The sequence below is a fragment of the Podarcis tiliguerta genome (genome assembly GCF_965153285.1).
Source record: "Podarcis tiliguerta genome assembly, chromosome: 16".
Classification (NCBI taxonomy): Eukaryota; Metazoa; Chordata; class Lepidosauria; order Squamata; family Lacertidae; genus Podarcis; species Podarcis tiliguerta.
Window position 1 is genome coordinate 30,951,121 of NC_139549.1, and position 21,538 is coordinate 30,972,658.

At 45.7% G+C, this 21,538-nt stretch overlaps 1 protein-coding gene and 1 long non-coding RNA gene across 5 annotated transcripts in view; both read right to left on the reverse strand.

Moving 5' to 3' along the window:
• Positions 1 to 21,538, reverse strand: part of LOC310666933 — a 256,212-nt gene that overhangs the window by 212,874 nt on the left and 21,800 nt on the right. The window lies entirely within an intron of this gene.
• The window catches only part of GNB1L (G protein subunit beta 1 like), an 87,454-nt gene that overhangs the window by 65,326 nt on the left and 590 nt on the right, over positions 1 to 21,538 (reverse strand). For 2 of the 4 annotated variants that reach the window (XM_083418358.1, XM_083418354.1), the window contains exon 2: positions 19,818 to 19,898. The exons of 1 other annotated variant lie outside the window; for it this stretch is intronic. The gene's annotated coding sequence lies outside the window, so the exon portion shown is untranslated. Of the gene's footprint in view, positions 1 to 19,817; positions 19,899 to 21,152; positions 21,298 to 21,538 lie in introns of those variants that run through there. One more of the 4 variants, XM_083418355.1, reaches the window with a different exon arrangement.

Here is a 21,538-nt window from a genome sequence, read left to right on the forward strand (position 1 = left end):
TTTGGAAGAAGCGAGGCCGTAATTTTAGCAGCGGCTTCAAAAGATGGCAGATCCCACGGTGGAATTCCAGGGATGCATTCATGTACACACAAACTTCATGCGAAAAGGAGAGGCAAGAACCATCACAAACTGACCTTTGCATTGTGCTCAGCACCAGAAACACACAACCCACACCCTTCATTTAGTGCAAGAGGCATTTTTCCCCCCGTGGAGGTTCAAATATTCCCATCAGCAGGGAAACTATGGCTGAAGACAATGGAAGGCCAGAAATTTAATCTTTCTTTTTTTTATGATGCTGCATTTATAATACAACCAGAGTCCTGTTTCCTCTCTCCTCCACCCCCCCCCCCCCCAAAAAAAACACAGCCCTCTTCCTTTCTTAAGAAGGGGCCTGAATGTGTCTGCTTAGAATGCATAAAGGTGGCTTTGTAGCTCTTCGAACTTTTGTCTTTCATATTTCACCATCTCATGTAAATTAGACATTCATGTGCAGGAAGAGATGATCAGACAACTGATTAGAAGCTGGCAAAGAGGCTGAAGATTTTTTAAAAAAGAACAACTGAGAAGAATTTTTGCTGTGGTTATTGTATGATACACACATAATCAAAATACAGTCATACCTCGGGTTACAGACGCTTCAAGCTTGCCTGTTTTCAGGTTGCGCACCGCGCCAAACCCAGAAGCACCGGAATGGGTTACTTCTGGGTTTCGGTGCTCGCGCATGCGCAGAAGCGCCGAATCGCAATCCGCGCATGCACAGACGCGGTGCTGTGGGTTGCGAACGTGCCTCCCGCACGGATCACGTTCACAACCCACGCAGACGAAAACTTTAAGGCAGTGAGAGAACCACAATTCAGCAAGGTTACCGTATTTTTTGCCCTATAGGATGCACTTTTTCCCCTCCAAAAATGAAGGGGAAATGTGTGTGCGTCCTATGGGGCGAATGCAGGCTTTCACTGAAGCCTGGAGAGCGAGAGGGGTCAGTGCGCACCGACCCCTCTTGCTCTCCAGGCTTCAGGAAGCTATCCGCAAGTCTTGCAAGCCCGGTGGGAGGTCCCACGGGCTCGCAAAGCTTGCGGGCAGCAGCCTGCAGCCCAAAAGCTCGGGGGACAGCGGGGAGGCGCAGCGCCGCCACCCCACTATTCCTCGACCTGATCTGGAGGCTGGCGGGGGGGGGGGAGAGAAGCAAGCTTGCTTCTCCCCCCCCCCCCGCCAGCCCCACAAACTCGGGGGACAGCAGGGCAAGCCACTGCCCCACGGAGGCTAGAGAGGCTGTCCCTGAAGGCAGAAGTGGGAGATGGAGCGCTCCGTCTCCCTCTTCTAGCTTGGGGATGGCTGTGCAAACCTGGGGGGGGGGGGAATAAAAAAAATTTCCTTGATCCCCCCCCCCAAAAAAAACTAGGTGCGTCCTATGGGCCGGTGCGTCCTATAGGGCGAAAAATACGGTAGGTGTTCTTCAGCCTATTTAAATCAATAAGCTAAAGCGTGCTTAACTGCGCGCAGGATCGTAGCCAATATTTTGACTACAAAATTGAAGTAAAGTGCAACTCCATCACAGCCAGTGTGGCACAGGGGCTAAAGTTTTGGACTAGGGCCTGGGAGATCTGGGTTCGAATCCCTACTCAGCTATGCAGCTCACTGGGTGACCTTTGGCTGTGGTCACTGCCTCTCAGCCTTACTTACCTCACAGGGCTGTTGTGGGGATTAAATGAGGAGCGGGGAGAACTATATTGAGCTCATTGGATAAAAGACAGGATCTAAAGGCAAGAAAATAAATAAACAAACTCCATGTCAACTGCTGGCAAATAAAAATAATAAAAAATGTGTCCTTCAAAAGGCAATTAAGTAGCATGATTACTGGGAATGGGCTCGCCTGTCAAGTTTCTCCCAGTTTCTCATTCTGCAAATCTTAAGTTCAGTTCTATGCATTTCGATGCCTCTTTCCTTTTTTTTTTTTTTTTTAAAGCCCTCTTTTCAGTGTGCATTTCTCCTGATATATACATTTGGTACTCAAATTTGCCTAACGTGCCTGCTTTTGCAGAACAATTTTTCATAACACATTTTAATGTTGTCTTCGTTAATAAAGCCAAATTGCAGCAGGCCAGAAGTGAACCACTGTCTTCTTTTACCCGCCTAAAGCCAGGCGTGAAGCCAGGGAAGATACAGTGGTACCTTGGGTTAAGTACTTAATTCGTTCTGGAGGTCCGTTCTTAACCTGAAACTGTTCTTAACCTGATGTATCACTTCAGCTAATTGGGCCTTCCACTGCCACTGCGCGATTTCTGTTCTCATCCTGAAGCAAAGTTCTGAAGCAAAACCCGAGGTACTATTTCTGGGTTAGTGGAGTCTGTAACCTGAAGCGTCTGTAACCCGAGGTACACTGTATGAGAAAACCATATTTTGATGTGTCCCTTCTCCAGTGATATTTCTGTCCTTTCCCTTTCCCCCTGCCTATCTTTCTGTCCTTCCGACGAGGTCCATTACAAAAAAGTTTGCAGAACTCCCCTAGAGTCGGCAAGACGGGAACTTCCTTGAAAGACACTGCTCTGCTCTAGATGAGAGAAACAAGCTGGATGAGCAAAGGAGCCTTTGGAAAGCAAGAGGCATAACAAATCATGTGCAGAATCCGACCCCTGCAGCACAGTTGCCTTACAAAAGTTAGATAATTTGTCCACCCAGCCCAGTATTGTCCAATCCAGTGGCGTAGCGTGGGTTGTCAGCACCCGGGGCAAGGCAAGTAATTTGCGCCCCCTAACCCGGGGCAAGGCAAGTAATTTGTGCCCCCCCCGCTGCACTGTCCCTCCCCCAGATTGTCCCCCTCTCTCTCTCCGCACCGCACGCCTGGCACCTCACCTCCACAGTGGGCGGCGACCCGGCGGCTTGGATCGGATTCGCACAGCCAGCACTGCAGTGAGAGAGAGTGAGTGAGCCAGGTAGGGGCAGAGAGCTGCGAGTGTGAGCGCGCCCCCCCCCAGATGTTGCGCCCGGTGCGGCCGGCCCCCCCTGCACCCCCCCACGCTACGCCACTGGTCCAATCTGACTGGCAGTGGAGAGCCAGGCTCTTAGGCAGGAGATTTGGGTCACCCAAACTGAACTGTAGGCATCAGTCAAGGGTGTCAAAATCCAGAAGCTATTCCAGGGGGTGGGGGAAGGTTCAATCCAAGAAAGGAAGCCAGGAGCCAGAGCTGATGCACACAGTGAAACATATCAGAGCCATGAGTACCACCCTGCGATTTGCCCGAGGAACAAACAGGAAACTATTTATGGCTCTTCCTGTCTAGGAGGAAGTGTTTTCTGGGTTTGTTTTCCTTCTGCCCCACGCCCATGGATTAGTCCACCACTGGCTGCATTCAAACATAAGAATAAAATATCATTAAATGAATGAGCCTCTAATTCACAAACTCCCTCCTCCATATGAGTGTGGAGGGGATTGGAGGTTTTCACTTCCATTTTTTATTAACCATAGTTGACTGTTATGCTCACACCCTAAATTATGATTGAACTCAACTACAGTCGTACCTCGGAAGTCGAACGGAATCCGTTCCGGAAGTCCGTTCGACTTCCAAAACGTTTGGAAACCAAAGCGCAGCTTCTGATTGGTTGCAGGAAGCTCCTGCAGCCAGTCGGAAGCCCCGTCAGACGTTCGGCTTCCAAAAATAGTTTGCAAACCGGCGTTCGGGAGCCAAAACGTTCGAGAACTAAGCTGTTTGAAAACCAAGGTACGACTGTATAGTTTTGCTGAAACAAGCCAGCCTAACTAACTCGAGTCTGAAGTTGGTTTGGTTACAGTAAATCTTAACAAAGACTGACCCGCGTTGGTTTAAAACGGAAGCAAAAGCCTCCAATCTCCTCCGCGAAATTGCAACAGAGGAAGAGAGGGGAGGGCAGAGGGGATGAGCTCAAAGCTCGTTCACAGAACAAGACCACCCTTCTTACATTATGACCTGTGTATTTTTCTATATAATGGCTATTTCTTCGTAGGTAAAACAGTGCATAAATGGACTCCTGCTTCTGTAGAACTGGAACTATGTGTGATTACATTATTCATGTGCTTTGCAGGAGAGGCCCTTTAAAAAAATGCTTATTGTTTAGTGCCCTCAAATATTAAAAAGTCTTGAGACAAATAATTATATACTGAATAACTGGAGATCTATTGCAAAATTTTATGGACATGTAAATTCCTCATGTAAAGGGTTTATGGTTGTACTTTGTGCCAAGCACATTAGATCTTGTAATACATTCTTTCTGAGTGAGGTTAGGGAAGTTTCCCCCCCACATCAATGTATGGAGTTTATGCTTGCAAACTGCCCCCCCCCACCTCATGAATGGACTGAACTCAGTCTAAGTTACTTATGCTTTCTTGCCATTTCAAATCAGTGCAAAAAAACTAAGCCTCACTTAAGCCTCAATGATTTTTCAATGAGATCTGAGTCTGCAATCCTATGATCATTTACCTGGTCTTGCTCCAAAACTATATGTTCCCATTAAATTACATGAGACATAATTTAATATTGTGTTCTTAGGTTGTAACCTGCCCTGTGATCTTAGGATGAAGGGAGGATGAATAATAATAATTCTGAAACAAAAATGCATTTAACAATGATAGAGATTCCGCCCCCACCCAGAAAATAATGCTCAATAATTATACCAGCAAAATGCACAGGTAAAGAGACATATATGCAGATAATCCCCTAAAACTAATAATTAGATATATTTGCTTTTAACCTGACCAGACTAATGAATGAAATGGAAAACCTGACATTGCGGGCTATATTTATTTATAGGTAATTTATGGACGCGGGTGACGCTGTGGGTTAAACCACTGAGCCTCTTGGGCTTGCTGATCAGAAGGTCGGCAGTTCAAATCCCCACGACGGGGTGAGCTCCCGTTGCTCTGTCCCAGCTCCTGCCAACCTAGCAGTTTGAAAGCACAAAGTACAAGTAGATAAATAGGTACCGCTCTGGCGGGAAGGTAAACGGCGTTTCCGTGCGCTCTGGTTTTCGTCACGGTGTTCCATTGCGCCAGAAGCGGTTTAGTCCTGCTGACCACACGACCAGGAAAAGCTGTCAGGGTACCAAACTCCTATCAGTCCCAGACAGCATGGCCAAGGATCAGGGATGAAGGGATTTATCATTCAACCACCTCTAGAGGGCACAATGTTGAGGAAGGCTGCTGTAGGGCATGTTGGCGCTCACAATCATCAGTCTGAATATTCTCCCGCAGAACATCTGGAGGGCCACAGGTTCCGTCACTCCTGCCCTATAGGTTTCCTCTATAGACCTCTCTGTCTTATAGGGTTTGGGGGGATGATTAGAGATACAACAAACTTTGGCTCTGTTTGCTTATTGGTCTGCATTTATGATTTGGCAACACAACTCCTTTTTAAAAGTAAATTGGATATTTTGGGCGTTAGCTATAAACTATGCATTTAATTGCCTTTGTAGAAGCCACCATTACACACACACACACTTATATAATCTTTATGGAACTTGGCTGGTTTATGGGGGCTGAACTTTTTAGGTATTTTGCTAGTTCTGCTAGATTTGCAATTCCCTGGAGGGCCTTGGTATGGAATGTGTCTATGTGATCTTATTACACCTACTCAAACACCCCAAAGTTTTCAGCTAGTGCTCCTAGATGCATTTGGGGCTTTTGGATTTGTTATGCTTTTTTGGCACAAGAAAAGAAAAATGAAACATTCCCCGTAATTCATTAAGCTGCGGTGGTACCAAAAACGTTTCAGCGACACGCAAACCAACTTCAAGCTCATTAATTGCAACCTCCTTTGCATACAAAGAAGCAACAATCATGCCACCCTCTGTCTGTGAGAACCCCAGCTCCTGAAACTGCTACAAGAGGCGATGGTGGGTTTCCCCAACCACTCTGAGCAGCTTCCAGCACATATAAAAACATAATAAAACGTCAAACATTAAAAAACCTCCCAATACAGGGCTGCCTTCAGATGTCTTCTAAAAGTTTGTAGTTCTTTTATCTCCTTGATATCTGATGGGAGGGCGTTCCACAGGGAGGGCGCCACTGCTGAGAAGGCCCTTCTAAATGCCCTATTAAACTTCATTAAAAAGGAATGATCGTCAGCAAGCAAGATTTTCTCTGAAATATTCGTGATTGGCCTAGATCATGGGTAGGGAAACTAAGGCCCAGGGACGGATCTGGCCCAATCACCTTCTAAATCCAGCCCGCGGACCGTCCAGGAATCCGTGTGTTTTTACATGAGTAGAATGTGTCCTTTTATTTAAAATGCATCTCTGCGTTATTTGTAGGGCCTGCCTGGTGTTTTTACATGAGTAGAATGTGTGCTTTGATTTTAAATGCATCTCTGGGTTATTTGTGGGGCACAGGAATTTGTTCATTTCCCTCCCCCAAAATATAGTCTGGCCCCCCCACAAGGTCTGAGGGACAGTGGACCGGCCCCTGCTGAAAATGTTTGCTGACCCCAGGCCTAGATCAAGACTTTAAGGAGTAGAGGGGCAATGTGGCAGAATGCAGCTGCACAGAGCTCTGAAAAAAGGCCCAAATACGGAAGCCACAAAATGTGCTTGCTCGCGCCTTGATTAGTCAATCCATAAAGAAAAGTCTAGCAATCAGTTGTTTTGCTGTTACTCTGGGAGGGGGAAAAGGAATGGCCGTGCAGACTAGGGCCAGATTTAGGTTTGATGAGGCCTTAAGCTAGTAAGGGTAATGGGGCCCTTTATATGTCCAGCTGACCTTTGTCAACAACAAATGGTCGCTGTTTTTTGTGTTGCATATATGCTATAAGGTAATTTATGGACCTAACAGGTATCTAAAGGGGCGTGGGTGGCACTTTGGGTTAAACCACTGAGCCTAGGGCTTGCCGATAGAAAGGTCGGCGGTTCAAATCCCTGCAACGGGGTGAGCTCCCGTTGTTCGGTCCCAGCTCCTGCCCACCTAGCAGTTCGAAAGCACGCAGTGCAAGTAGATAAATAGGTACCGCTGTAGCGGGAAGGTAAACGGAGTTTTCATGTGCTGCTCTGGTTTCACCAGAAGCGGCTTAGTCACGCTGGCCACATGACCCAGAAAAACTGTCTGTGAAGCAGATAAACGCTGGCTCCCTCGGCCTTTAAAGCGAGATGAGCACCGCAACCCCAGAGTCGTTTGCGACTGGACTTAATTGTCAGGGGTCCCTTTACCTTTACCTTTAGGTATCTAAAGCCATTTGCACATGCAGAATGTAGGCACCCTATATATAGAAATGAGCAAACCAGTGATATTTTAGGGAGTAGGCTAGCAGGCAGGGCCCATTACTTACATCATAGGAGCCTACACAACACTGTTGCTGTATGTAGGTTTTATTTTATTTGTTTTTTTTATCTTATATTTTGGAATTGTACATCCAGTTTGGTTTTTTCCTTGAAATTTTTTTGGGGGGCCCCAAGAGAGTGGGGCCCTAAGCTATAGCTTGTCTACCTTATACGTAAATCAGGCACTGGTGCTTACCCAACACGGAGGACACAGCAGGATCGGAGACAGTAACACGGTCGAAGCAGAACTTCGGTCATTAGTAGAGACCAGCAGGGAAGGGGGGGGGGTTGTTTAGCTGGTTTTCCAATATGGAGGTTGTGGCTGGTAACCAAGAGAGAGGGGGGCTAGTGCAGTGGCAAAGCCCATAGGACACTCTCGCCCAGCCTGCCCTTCTCGGTTACTTGCAGCAATGTCCGTGTTGGGAAGCCAGGCAAGAAATGAAGAGCTGTCTCCTCCGGCTTAAAGATGAAGAACTCTACGAAGGGAGAGCAGGGGTCTTTATCAAAAAAAATCCTTTCCCCCCCTTCTTTCTTCACTTTCTTTCAAAAGCACTTTTTATGTGCTGTATTTAAATTTAATAAATAAAGTTTTCCATCAACAGTGAGCAACAGACTAAGCAAGCATGTGGGCTCACCCAGTCACTGTCTTTTCCCATTATGGTGAGATTTCTTTAACTTCTCAGTTCTCTTTTGAAGCTTCTTAGTTTGCACCTGCATATAAAAATTAGCATATGCAAATCTGCCTCCTTTTCTCCTCTTTTGGGGGTGATGCATTTAGTGGCCACCCTAGCGCAAAGGCAGGCTGGCAGCTGGAGATCAGGCAAAAACAAGGGGAGGCGAGCCAAGAGAGATGAGCTGCAGTACCACTTCTGGCCACCCGGGCAGGGGGCACTGCAGCACAGATTAGACGGCTAGCTCCCTCTGCCAACACCCCTCTATGCAGAAACACAGAATTTCAACCTAGGCTGCGTTAAAGGTTCCACACCCACCACATAACTACGCCAGAGCTACAAACAACTGGCGAACCAAACTGAAACGTTGCTTAATAGAAAGTGACACTTAAGAAACATGCTGCAATAACTCGCCATGCAGCTGGCTGACAGATGAAGATGTAAACATTTGATCTCCTGGATCTGGAGCATGAGGAAGCGTGATTAAACTCTTAATGATAGATTCAAAGTTTCCACCGCAGTTTTGCTACTTGCAATTAAGGACGCTACCTAAATAAACCTTCCCAACAGCAGTTTTATGGAGCCTCAGCAGAAAACATCTCCATTATGCAAGTGGAAAAATGCTTTGCTCTTATTTATCAGGGATCAGGCAGGGACATCAGGAAGTCCTCAAGGTCTCTCATTTGCCATGGTGCAATGCATGCCACTCCTCATAGAGCCAGGCCCTGACTTCTCACTCACACCCTTATGGCACAGATGGGAACCTGTGGCCCTCTAGATCAGGGTTTCCCAAACTTGGGTCTCCAGCTGTTTTTGGACTACAATTCCCATCATCCCTGACCACTGGTCCTGCTAGCTCAGGATGATGGGCGCTGCAGTCCAAAAACCAGCTGGAGACCCTGTTCAAATGTTCCTGGACTACAGCACCCATCATCCCTGACCGTTGGCAATTTTGGCTGAGGCTGATGGGAGCTGGAGTCCCACAACATCTGGAGGGCTGAGTTTGCCTATGCCTGCCTTGTAGCAGCTGGCACTTTCCTGGTTCACAGATGGGAGAAGAGCCTACAAATTATGTGATTTAAGTGCTGCCTTTTAACTGAACTGGCTCATGGGTGTCAAGGCAATGTGCCTAGCTGTTCATCCCTACAGGGAGAATCCTAATTAACCTATCAACTAATTTTAATAATTACTAATTACAGTAAATTTAATGGGGTTATGTAAGACAAATACATTTTTTTTTTTTTTTTGGAAAGGCAAACCAATTAATTTTCACCCCCACCCACCCCGCTAATAAATCTTGGATATTCAGAAGATCAACCGAGCATGGGTTTGTACAAGTCTACCCATTCCAATCTGTAAACTCATTAAAGCTCTGCATTGAAAAATAAATCAGATACAGGGAAATAAGCAACAAGTAACACACCAGAAGATAAGTCTCCAAGCTGGAAAGGGAGTAATTTTTATGAGCAGACCCAACATTTAGGAATGCGAGAGAAAGTTTCCGATCGTTTTGTTTGGGGAGGATGGAGGTCTCGCAAGGAAGTGCGATCGCAAATGGAAAAACTTGCTATAAAAAGCTTTTCTTCCATGAATGGAAGAGGAAACAACTGGGTCCTTTAATTGTTAAATTGAGAAAAGAGGCTTCTCCAATGTCAATTTTATATAAAACAAAAACAGAGAGCAGAACACGGAGAAAAGAAAAACACAAATCGGTCCGAGGTAGGCCACTTTTTCCACAATGCCCCAGACATTTTGAGGTTTTAGAGTCCAAATCCATGAACTCACTGCCAAGCGCAAGAGCGAAGGAGGTGTCATATGCCAAGGAGGGAGACAATTAGAAGGATGAATGAAAGCCTTCTGAGATAACAACTCCAGCCGTTTCCTTTTAATCTCGGATGAACAGTCAACCTGGATGTTCCATATACATGCCAATTCCTGGATTCTCTGTCTCTTTCAAAAAAGGATTATTTTGCTCACTCAAAACAAAATGATTTGTTATCCTGGGAAGCATGTTATACGGCCATGAGAAAATAAAATGTGTCTAAGGGATTCGCTTGGATTTGCAGAGATGCTATCCAACACTTCTTAAATGAAAACAAAAAGGAGAAGATTGCTAGGAGCCAACAGATCTTGGCTCAATGTGACGAGAAGAAGGAAGAAAGTCCCAGGTTCATCACAGTCTTCTACAGTTTAAAAAAATTAAAAGGAGGACCCAGTAGCAGGAAATGGGAAAGGCTTTTGCAAGAAACCCTGCCATCCAGGGTCAACTCTGCTGGGCTAGGTGGTCCATCTGACCTGGGAAATGTTCCTGGGCCATCAAGGTTTGAGTGCCAGGATGGAACAAAGATGGATTTGAATACAAAACTAGGACACATTAGGCCCTGGACTTAGCTCCACCGGAGGCAGCAGAGCAGGGCCAAATCCAACTAGTCCAGATTGACTGCTTTGTGGCACAGGCCTTGCATATGTGACAGTCTCACCCATTCTTAGGAACAAACTCGGAAGCTTATCTTCAATCTTCAGAGAGGTTAGCCGCGGGATAAGCATGGCAGGGTGTGCGTAAGAAGCCAAGCCCTATCACCCCACTGCAATTAAAGAACAATTAATTCCGCCTCCACCCGCTATGGAACAGCACCAAAAACTAGTTGGGAGAAACAAGATTTCAAATGCTCGTGTATGTCCACAGTGTCAGCATTTGCATTATGCCCCAGTTTTCTATTCTTCCTCGCTTCATTCAGTTCCGCAGGCAGGATGGATGTTTGGGTGTTGATTGATGATTTATCGATCCGTTACATGCTTTACCTTGCTGGCAGGAGATGTTTCTCCACCCTGACATCTACCTCTGTTTTCTAGCAGTATATATAATAACTATATTTAAAGACTCGTATAACTGAAGGGTTGGGAGTCTAGTCTAACCATCTTCTATGCAGGAATCACAGCTTAAGAATCCCTTGCAGATGGCCTTCCAACCTCTGTTTAAAAACCTCTAGGAAGGTAAGTCCACCACCTTCCAAGGTAAACAATTCCACTGTCAAACAGCTCTCACTGTCAGTATTGTCTTCCTAATGTTAAGTCAGAATCTCCTTTCTTGTACAGTGGTACCTCAGGTTACATACGCTTCAGGTTACATACGCTTCAGGTTACAGACTCTGCTAACCCAGAAATAGTGCTTCAGGGTAAGAACCTTGCTTCAGGATGAGAACAGAAATCGTGCTCCGGCGGCGCGGCAGCAACAGGAGGCCCCATTAGCTAAAGTGGTCTTCAGGTTAAGAACAGTTTCAGGTTAAGTACGGACCTCCGGAACGAATTAAGTACTTAACCCGAGGTACCACTGTAGTTACAAAAGTTGTTCCAATCACCTGTCTTACTATGGGACGCGGGTGGCGCTGTGGGTTAAACCGCAGAGCCTAGAACTTGCCGATCAGAAGGTCGGCGGTTCGAATCCCCGCGACGGGGTGAGCTCCTGTTGCTGGGTCCCAGCTCCTGCCAACCTAGCAGTTTGAAAGCACGTCAAAGTGCAAGTAGATAAATAGGTACTGCTCTGGTGGGAAGGTAAACGGCATTTCCGTGCGCTGCTCTGGTCCGCCAGAAGTGGCTTCGTCATGCTGGCCACATGACCTGGAGGCTGTACGCCAGCTCCCTTGGCTAATAAAGTGAGATGAGCGCCGCAACCCCAGAGTCGGTCACGACTGGACCTATGGTCAGGGTCCCTTTACCCTTTACCTTTACCATCTCTTAGTGTCTCCTCCTCCTCCTCATCAAAAATTATTTAAGAAAGAAAACATCTAAGGTTACATAATGTAAGAAGACCCCATTTGATCACATCAATGGCCCATCTAGTCTAGCCTTCTGTTTTCAAAGAGGCCAACCAGATACCTATGAAAAACCCACAAGCAGGACATGGGCACAAGAGCACTCTCCCTGACTGCAGCTGGTATTCAGAAAAAATGTTGCCTCCATCATGTCTAGTAGCCATTGAATTCCTCCATGAATTCGTCTAATCCTCTTTTAAAGCCACCCAGGCTGGTGGGCATTACTGTTTCCTGTGGGAGCGAGTTCCACTGGTCAATCACCTTAAGCCAGCATGCGACCCCAGTGTAGCTTGTGACCCACTAGCTGAGTATCAATGGAAGACCAAGGATGGGGAACCTGTGGTTCTCCAGATGTTGCAGGACTGAAACTCCCCACATCCCCAACCCTGATGACCGGAACAGATGAAGTCCAACTGCATTTGGAGGCCCACGGCTGATGGGAGATGGAGGCCGACAACATCTGGAAGGCTTATGGGTCCCCCAACTGTGATACAGAAAAACATGGAGCAAGCTCAAGCTTTGTCAGCCAGTGGCTAAATGAAGTGAAATATTGTTGGGCTAAGGGAAATAATGAAAAGCCTAATCTGGCTGTGCATTTTTGGATGAGCATTCCAACTCATGTGCCTTTCAGTTTCTGGGAAGATTACATTAAAAAGGAGTTTCTCCACCCTCTCTCATGCGAACCATAAAATAGATTTATGGCCCAGGTTGGGGGAAAGAATATTTAGGAAAATAATGCATCAAACTCATTTATTTTTACAACCAGGATTTTCTTTCTAATCAACACAGAGCCAAAGTTTAGCCTTCCACTTAATACTCTGGTTACTCTTTCTACTATCAGCCTTGCAGAACAGACTGCTTCCCTGGGGAAACTGCTGCAGCTGTGTGGGTTTGGAAAGTCTTGCCTAATTTTTACTTTCTCTTGAAGTACCGAACAAGATGCAACAGGGAGGGTGCTCAATCCTCGCAGAAAACATTTGGCCTGGGCCAGTAAACCTGAGACTCATGGTTGTTGGCGTTCATTGGGACTGGTTGGGTATAAGGCCAACAACAGGGGTAAGCCATAACAAATGACAGGCAGAGTCAATTCTAGTTCTGTCGCCATCTTCCTCCCTGCTGAGTTATTTAACACTGAGACTAAGCAGCAGGAAGTTGACAGCCAAATGCCACCTTCTGGACTAGCTCTAAGAAAGAAGGCAGTCAGGTCGGGGCTGCCTGACTTTGGTGGGGCCGTATGTCTGGAAAGGTGACAGCAGAGGCTGGGTAATTCACCCTTCTGGAGGAGACAGGGAATGACTGACAGCACATAAACACCACCCATTCAAACATCATCATGTGATTCATCCAGAGCTCTTTATGCCCAGTCCCAGCTCCACCAGTAGTCCTAGGTCCACCAGTAGTCAGGCTTCCTCAACCTCGGCCCTCCTGATGTTTTGAGACTACAATTCCCATCATCCCTGACCACTGGTCCTGCAAGCTAGGGATCATGGGAGTTGTAGGCCAAAAACATCTGGAGGGCTGAGGTTGAGGAAGCTTGCCTTAAGTGCTTTTGCCAGGCTTGAGCGTGTCCTTGAACTGTGATAACATCTCTTGCTTGCCTGGATGAGAATGGAGAGATGGAGGAGACAATGTCATATAAACATCTGGCAATTTTTTTGGATCTGAAATACAGCAGCTAAGAATTGCCAGATGTTGCTCCATCCATTTTTGCCTCTGGTCCCACTATCCGTGCTCTCCAACTGAGCTGGGTGCTTCCCTCTAACACCTATGGGGGAGCTATGGGTGCGCCAACCCTTCTGCCCCCGAAGAACATTCCCCAACTACCTCCGCAACATCAATACTAACAGAGCCAGCGTAAGACCCATCAAAACGCAGCCACTGTGTATGGCCAAACCAAAGCCCACAGAACCCACTTTTGTCCATGTTTAAACAAAGTTCCTGGGAGAGAAATTTGTCCTCAAATCTCAGGAAGATCGGACGCTAAAAAGTGTTTTCATAGGTTCATTTTATTCTCATTTTTAGGGGGATCGCTTTAACTGCTCCAGAGAGGCTCATAATTTTGAAACAGCTCAGGAGTTTAAACAATGGATGTTGAGCCTGTGTTAATTTGAAACCCTCGACTCATCCTGCCAACCTCATTTTTTTCATACGTCAACGTTTTAATATTAAAGAAGCAGTAAATCCATCCATCTGGGTGTGTTGGATCAAAGTAATATTCCTTCCTTTTCAGATCCTATACACACACAGACACACACCAAAAAAACAAAAAACACTTGGGCTAGATTGGACATTTATGCAAATTTCCACTTGATGGTGACTTTTTTATATATATAAGCAAAAAAGAGAGAAAGGGGGAAAGTTTGAGCGTTGACTTTTTCACCGCTCACAACTTACTCCTCCTCCAATAGGGGCAGAGCACATTCATCTATCTTGGAAAAGGGAATCCTGAGAATTAGTTGTTTTTTCTTGACAAAAGCCAACTCGTTACAGCTGACTGGTTCACAGTTTTTAGGCTGCCAATGAAACAGATCTATGTGTGCTTTTTATGGATAAGCTTATGGAAAATCTTCACCCTGAGGGACAAAAAAGAAATTCTATAAAAAGACACGAGAATACGCAATACAATAGTGTCTGCAATTCATGGTTTATACAGAAAGAACAGGAAAACGTCTGGCTAGGAACCATAACAACATGTGAGGGACAATGATTTAAGGTTATGAAGAAAATATTACAGTGACTGAATAATGCTGTTACATTTAAATAAATGAAGAAGCTGTGTTCAGACAAATGCCCTCATATGCTAAGCACGAGTGTGTGGAGTACAATAACTTTATAGACTTTGCAGGGAAGGGGGCAAAGTGTTAGGATATTTCCGTTCCACCTTAAAAGGGAGCAGGATGTTTGTGTCACAGCCTGCGTATTTCCTGTTCACAGGATGTTTCTGTTGTGTCTTTGCTTTCGTTTCTCTCTCTCTGTGCCTGAGACACCGAAGCAGGCAGTCATGTTTTCTTTGTTCTGACCAACGCTGAATAAACTTGTAAATAATGCTCTCCTGCGTGCATCTTTCGCTGTGTGAATTCTGCTGATAGAGCGTGCATCAGCTCTGGAATGTGGCAAGCTATTTCTGGAGCTCGTGTCGCTAATTGCTGATACTGTATCTACGGGAGATCGATGGATTGCAACGGAGACGACGTGGAATCATGATGGGCTTTGTCTCCCTGGCAGTATCCCAACACAAAGTTTGGAGGGAGAGCCTCTGCCTCGCATGCGAAAGATCCCAGGTTCAGTCCCTGGCATCTTCAGGTAAGGCTGGAAGCAACCCCTGCCGAAAATCCTAGTTAATTTAGGTAGGCAATACTGAGCAAGACAAAGCAGCAATCTGATTCAGTATATACCATACTTTCCCATCTATAAGACGCCCCCATGTATAGGGCACCCCTATTTTGGGGGGACTCAAATTTAAGAAAATGGGGGGAGATGGCACAGAGTTGTTGAGCTTTTTTCAGGGGGGATTGCCGAAAATCGCTTGCCCACACGCGTCACAAAATCCACCTCCCATCTGTCCCATCGCCAGCAGAAGCTGCCAATCGCCCGCCCAACTGCCAGAGCGTCAGCCAGTCAACACCACCCATTGACGCAGCAACCAATAACACACACAATAGCCGATGACAGCCGTGGCAGCAACCAATCAAGACGACCCCCACTTTTTAGCGTGATTTTTAAAGAGAAAAACATAGTCTTATACATGGAAAAGTACGGTATGTTCCTAGATAATAAACAGAGTCTTTCTGTAGGATCAGCACCCCATTCAACTACTGTTTTCATTGCTTAACCCCAAATATTAAAAGATATAAAAAAGAGAGAGAGATTATCCAAAGCTCATAAGTAATTGGTAAGGTTTATGAGCTATGGCCAGCCTACAAAATTTTGGGCACCAAATCACAAAGGCAGGCTGCAGTGTTTACAGCACTATCCTAGACAAGTCTACTCAGAATTAGATCCCACAATCTGGTGCCTTTCAGATGTTTTGGCCTATAGTTCTCAGCAGCTCAAACCAGCAGCAGGCGGTCTCTTGTCAACGGGAAGCAATGTTCCACCTACACTGTCTGAATGTCAGTTCCTGGGAATCACAGGTGGGCAGAGTGCTGCTGCACTCATAACCGGCTTGCAGGCTTCCCACGGGCATCTGGGAACAGGATCTTAGACTATATCCGGGGTCGGCAAGGCTTACGGGCATGGGCCGGATCACTCCTGCGGAGATCCTCTGTGGGCTGGACCGGCGCAGTGTGATGCCGGAAATCACGTCTGGTCATGTCTGTGGAGCCGGAAATCACTTCTGTGCATGCCCAGACATCGAAAATCACGCCTGCGCAGAAGTGATTTCCCGTGTCTGAGCATGCACAGAAGTGATTTCCAGCGCCGCAGACATTTGCAGACGCGATTTCCAGCATCTGGGCATGCTCAGAAGCAATTTTTGGAGCCGCAGAAGAGATTCGCCATGCCGCGCTGTGCCAGTTTAGCACAGCGCATGGGGACTCACCAAGCGGGAGGGTAGGTTCAGGGGCAGCTCATAGGCCGGTTAAGAAACCCTCACAGGCCGCTTCCGGCCCATGGGCCTTAGGTTGCTGACCACTGGACTACATGGACCATTGGTCTGATCCAGCAGACTCTTCTTAGGTTCAAAAACATAATCTGAAGGTTGTTCTCTAAATCACCAATAAATTAATTGCTTACTACAGCAGCGATACTCTAGTTCTCATCACCTCCTAAACTACAATACTCTCTATGCGGTGATTTGACCATTTCACCATGAAAACACATACTGAGAACCAAGCCTTTCAAGTCCCACCAATCTCAAACGGAGCAATCTAAGCCCATATTTAATCCTCCCATTGAGATCAATGGGATTTAGAAGGGCTTTTCTTGCCTGGATGGTAATAATGCTCTTTAACTTTTCAGCAAGGTCTTGAACCACCGGGTTGGTCGTTAGCATTCAAGAGTCACAAAAGAGAGAGAGAGAGACCATCAAATTCAAATTGCACAAAATTATAAGGTGTGGGTCACTTGTTTGGGCATTTACAGGTTACTTAAATATCTGGGAGGTGTTTTGATATGATCTCATAGTACAAAGATCCCAAGCACCAGCTGCTAGCAGAGCATGTTGCCCTCTGGAGCCCTAATGATGCCAGTTCAAGATGTGTACAAAAATTGCATTTGTAATAGTCCAAACCAGCTGTTTTAATCAGGAATAAAATTGGTTTGCATATCCATCAGCATTTCATAGGCTTTTGACCCTATTGATCAAAGATATTTAAACTAAAACCCAAGTACATTGACTAGGGAGTAAACTGTATTGAGCAAAACATTTAAAAACATGCATAGGATATTTGCACAGTGCAAGTGCAGTGGTACATTTTACGGAGGCCTCATTGAACCCAGTGGGACTTACCTCCAACTAAAATGGACATGCAATTGGGCTCTGCTAACCCCCCTCCCCCCCCAAAAAAAACCCTGTACCTGCTTACACTACTACCCTCCAAAACACTGTTTTTTTTTCCCCTTAGCACAAAATGCCTGCCTCAGTGTAACCTGTTAACCACATCCGAGTGATCCTTATCTCGGCTTAATAAGCAGGAATATGAATGAGCCTTTTGCCTGCCCAAGTAAACTCTTTGTTCCTCCCTTCGCAGTGCAAGTGAACAAACCAGTCAAGATACAATTGCCCAAACTCTCCTACTGTGAAATAAATGACATTGGCAGCCGCATCCCATGCATGCTTGCATAGAAATACAGAGTTCAGAGGAGCTTCCTGGCACATGTGATTAGGACCGTAGCCTAGGGCAGGCTGGAGGATGTTTAGCTGAGATGGAGGGGTCCCTCTGCACTGTGCTGCCTCAACCAGTGAGGGAGTTGATCAATGCACCCGCCCAGAAGTCAGCTGTATTGTCGATGGCGATAGCACAAATCCCTGAAAAGGGTGTTTCAACCTGAAAGCTGGCATAGCAAAAGAGGAGGGTTTTTTTTCCCTTCTTCCCCTGACCTTCTGCACAGGGGTTTTGGAGTGCTCTTAAGATGATAATTCCGAACTGGGACGAGAATGCTGCCTGAAACGAAACTCTTCATTGCACCCAGTGGAGGCTGGTTCCGCCTTCTTATTTGCTAAAAGGTCTTTGGGGTGGCCCTGCCTGACAGCTTTCACCTCCTGAGTCTCAGTGTTGCCCTTCTAGAACCCAGGAGGGAAGAGGGTGGCGGATGAAAGTAGAATTCGTTGGCTCTGCCTGCCATTGCCTCTGGCTCCACCTACTGTCTGGGTTCCCTGCCTGTCCAAATGGGCCCCAGCCACTATTGATCACATGTGTGCACACCTATTCTGGTGTACCTCTGATGTACTGCTCCTGATTTCAGTTACCTTGCTGGTCTCCAGCATGTCCAAACATCCCTTAAAAATTGTTCCTGCTTATTTGCAAAGGACCCAAAGGCACCGGAGGATGCTTTGTGCAAAATTACACATTTGGATGCGCTTATTATCTTGGCTCGCTGCCTAAAATGAGGTGCGCCGAGCAATATTATAAGCTCAGGTAAACGAGGCAAAAAAATCAGCAAACTGATTGACCTAAAAAGGAAATGCTCCAGGTCATGGGCAATTTGCATCCCCCCCCCCCAAGCCTGCTACAAGAATTGATGAACAGATAAAACTACAGGAATATTATTGCATCCCTACTTGTAAGCTTGAAAACAACCACTCGCCTGGAGCAAGTAAGAAATCATCTTTACATGACCAGGCAGGGAAGTGCATGTAGCACATCAGAGAGTACACAGAACCTCCATTCATCTGAAGCCCTTCTCTGTGTGTCCCCCTCTGATGTAGCTGCATATGGTTGCGACACAAGGACAGGCCTTTTTAGTGGTGGCCCCTCACTTGTGCCCAAGCAAGACTTATTTGCACTTATTGTTGGTTATTAATACCGAGCTTAAGGTTATAATTTAAGCGGCTGCTATAGATGGAACTTGACATAATTTTTACTATTTCAATTCTCTGCTTCATTGGTTTTTTAAAAATATTTTAATAAAAATTTAAATATATTTTTATTGATCCTTGGTCATATTGATGAAGGGTGGTATGGCACCTTCTGTTTCTACACCCGCTGAAAACATTTCCATCCTGCCAGGGCTATGCAAGAAATTAAAAATACATATTCCCAGAATGGTTAATTGATGCCTGTTTTTAACTTTCTTATGTAGTTTTCATTGTATGGTCTTACATATTTTTGCCGTACACTGCTTTCACATAGTTTATTAAACAGCAATCTATAAACAATTTTTTATAAATAAACAATATTTTGAATCAACCCATCTCTTAATGGCCTAAAACAAGACCACCAGCTTAATGACTTTAACAGAAGAATAGACAAATTCACGAGGGACAAGGCTAACATTGGCTATGCTCTGCCTCCACGGTTGGAGGCAGTACAGTGGTAGCTCGGGTTAAGTACTTAATTCGTTCTGGAGGTCCGTTCTTAACCTGAAACTGTTCTTAACCTGAAGCACCAGTATAGCTAATGGGGCCTCCCACTGCTGCTGCGCCGCGATTTCTGTTCTCATCCTGAAGCAAAGTTCTTAACCCGAGGTACTATTTCTGGGTTAGCAGAGTCTGTAACCTGATGTGTATGTAACCTGAAGCGTATGTAACCTGAGGTACTACTGTAATTGTTCTGAATACCTATTGCGGGAAACTACAGGGGGGAGAGGCTCTTGTGCCTGGGTCCAGTTGAGAATTTCCCAGAAGGATCTACTTGGCCACTGTGAGAACAGGATGCTGAACTATATGGGCCCCTGGCCTCATTCAACAGGCAGTGGCGGAGTTTCATGCTCTGGCACTGGGGGGGAGGGGCGGAGAGCAGGCAGGGGCAGGGCTGGCGTGCATCCCGGGGGCAATGCACTCCCCCCGCACACCTCTTCCTTCGCCAGTGTCAACAGGCTCTTGTGTTCTTGTGGACGAGCAGATATTTCAAAAATTGCAAAAAGGTTCATTATTTTAAGCCCAAATACTTACAGAAACTGTAGCTGGCAGGCACTAGTTCATTGAAGAGGCAACCTCCCTTCTCTCACACACACTTGAAAAAACATGCATTGTCTAAAAGAAGGAAAATTATTTATTAGCTACTGAACCATTCACTATCATCTCTATCACTCCTGATCGCCAGATTCACTTTCTGCAAGTGCTCCTGTTTCTTAACTGGCATCAAGGGACAGGCAGAAATTCACTGTATGTCAATGAAGAAGATGACACCTGTTGGATTTTTGCCCAGCGTTCAGTTGGTAAGGCAAGGGGAAAATGCTAGGGAGGAGGGACAGGTTCAGCAACAAATCCTGACTGATACCCTATATTCACAACGAAAGACCACACCTTTTGGATTCCTGCCTTGCTTACTCCTGTTAGAAACACAGCTTCGCCTTCAAAGGGTGTATCTTTATTTGGTTATTTAAGAAAATTATTCCCCACCCACCATATGAGCTTAGTTTTTACACACACACACACACGACAGCAATAAAACAAATAATAGAAAAATAATAAACATGGTCAATGCAACAAAAGATCTAACATTTTAAAAGCTTGGGAAAATGAAAAGGCTTTTGTCTGACACTGTGAAAGCATGAGAGTCACAAGCATCAATGTGCAGAAGGTTACCGCCAGTTCACTATTGGGTTTAAGCTTCTTTATCATTGTATTAATGTTATTTTACTTAGATGGAGGAATCCTTCTCATTTTATGCTGGAAAGCCCTCACCCAGAATATCTAGAAGGGAAGTAATTCCTGTTGGGTTTTTAACCTCTTGTTAAAGCCACTGTGGTGTCCCATCTGTTGAACACCCCTCCCATTTCAGGTATGCCTGGCGCCACCATTGTTGGTTTTCCAGTGCCAGGCTAAGGCATATTTATCTGCGCAGGCATTTTAAGTTTTGTAAGCTGATCATTGTTCAACCCGCTCAGTTGTTTTTAGCTGTCCTGTTTGTTTGATGGTGTTTTGTGTTATGTGTTTTTGCTTATGTTATGAGTTGCTTAGCTGCTTTTATTTCCTTTTCTATTCCATTCCATTCCCTGCCCTGGTATTCATATCCTGGTATTCATATCACTGGGCAGGCAGGGAGGGGGATAGCATGCAGCCCAAAGAGTGCTGTGCCATATACACTAAAGATGCCAGCTCTACCTGATGGATTCCTGCTCCACAGCTGCAAAAGGCTCAGCTCTGGCAGCAGGAATCCAAAGAACGCCCCTTACCAAGTAAAATAGCTCTTGTCCCTGCAGGCGAGGCAACACCTGTTGAATTCCCTGCGTCAAGCCCCCCTTCCACCCTATAATACTGCAACCTTTCTATAGGAAGTTGCACCTGTTGAATTTCCCCCTGCATTCCAGCTGCTGAAGGCCACGCCAAAGTACCAACGGAAGACGAGTGGCAGATGAAAATCATGGACTTTGTGGAACTGGCGAAGCTGACGGGAAAAATCCGAAACCAGCACGATCAAATATTCCAAAAAGACTGGAGTAAATTTATACAACATTTGAAAGATCGTTGTAAGCAATTAACAACACTAGGAGGGTTATCTGAAGACTTGTAATTTTTTTTTTACCTTTCTGTATTTATTTAAATTTTGAGGTACTGTATTTAGTAATAAGTTATATTAGAATTGGAAAATATATAGAATGCTGTGATATAAAGGTTAGTTTTGAAAGCCAAGAGGTGGGAGGGAAGGAAGTCGACAGGCTCTAAAGAGC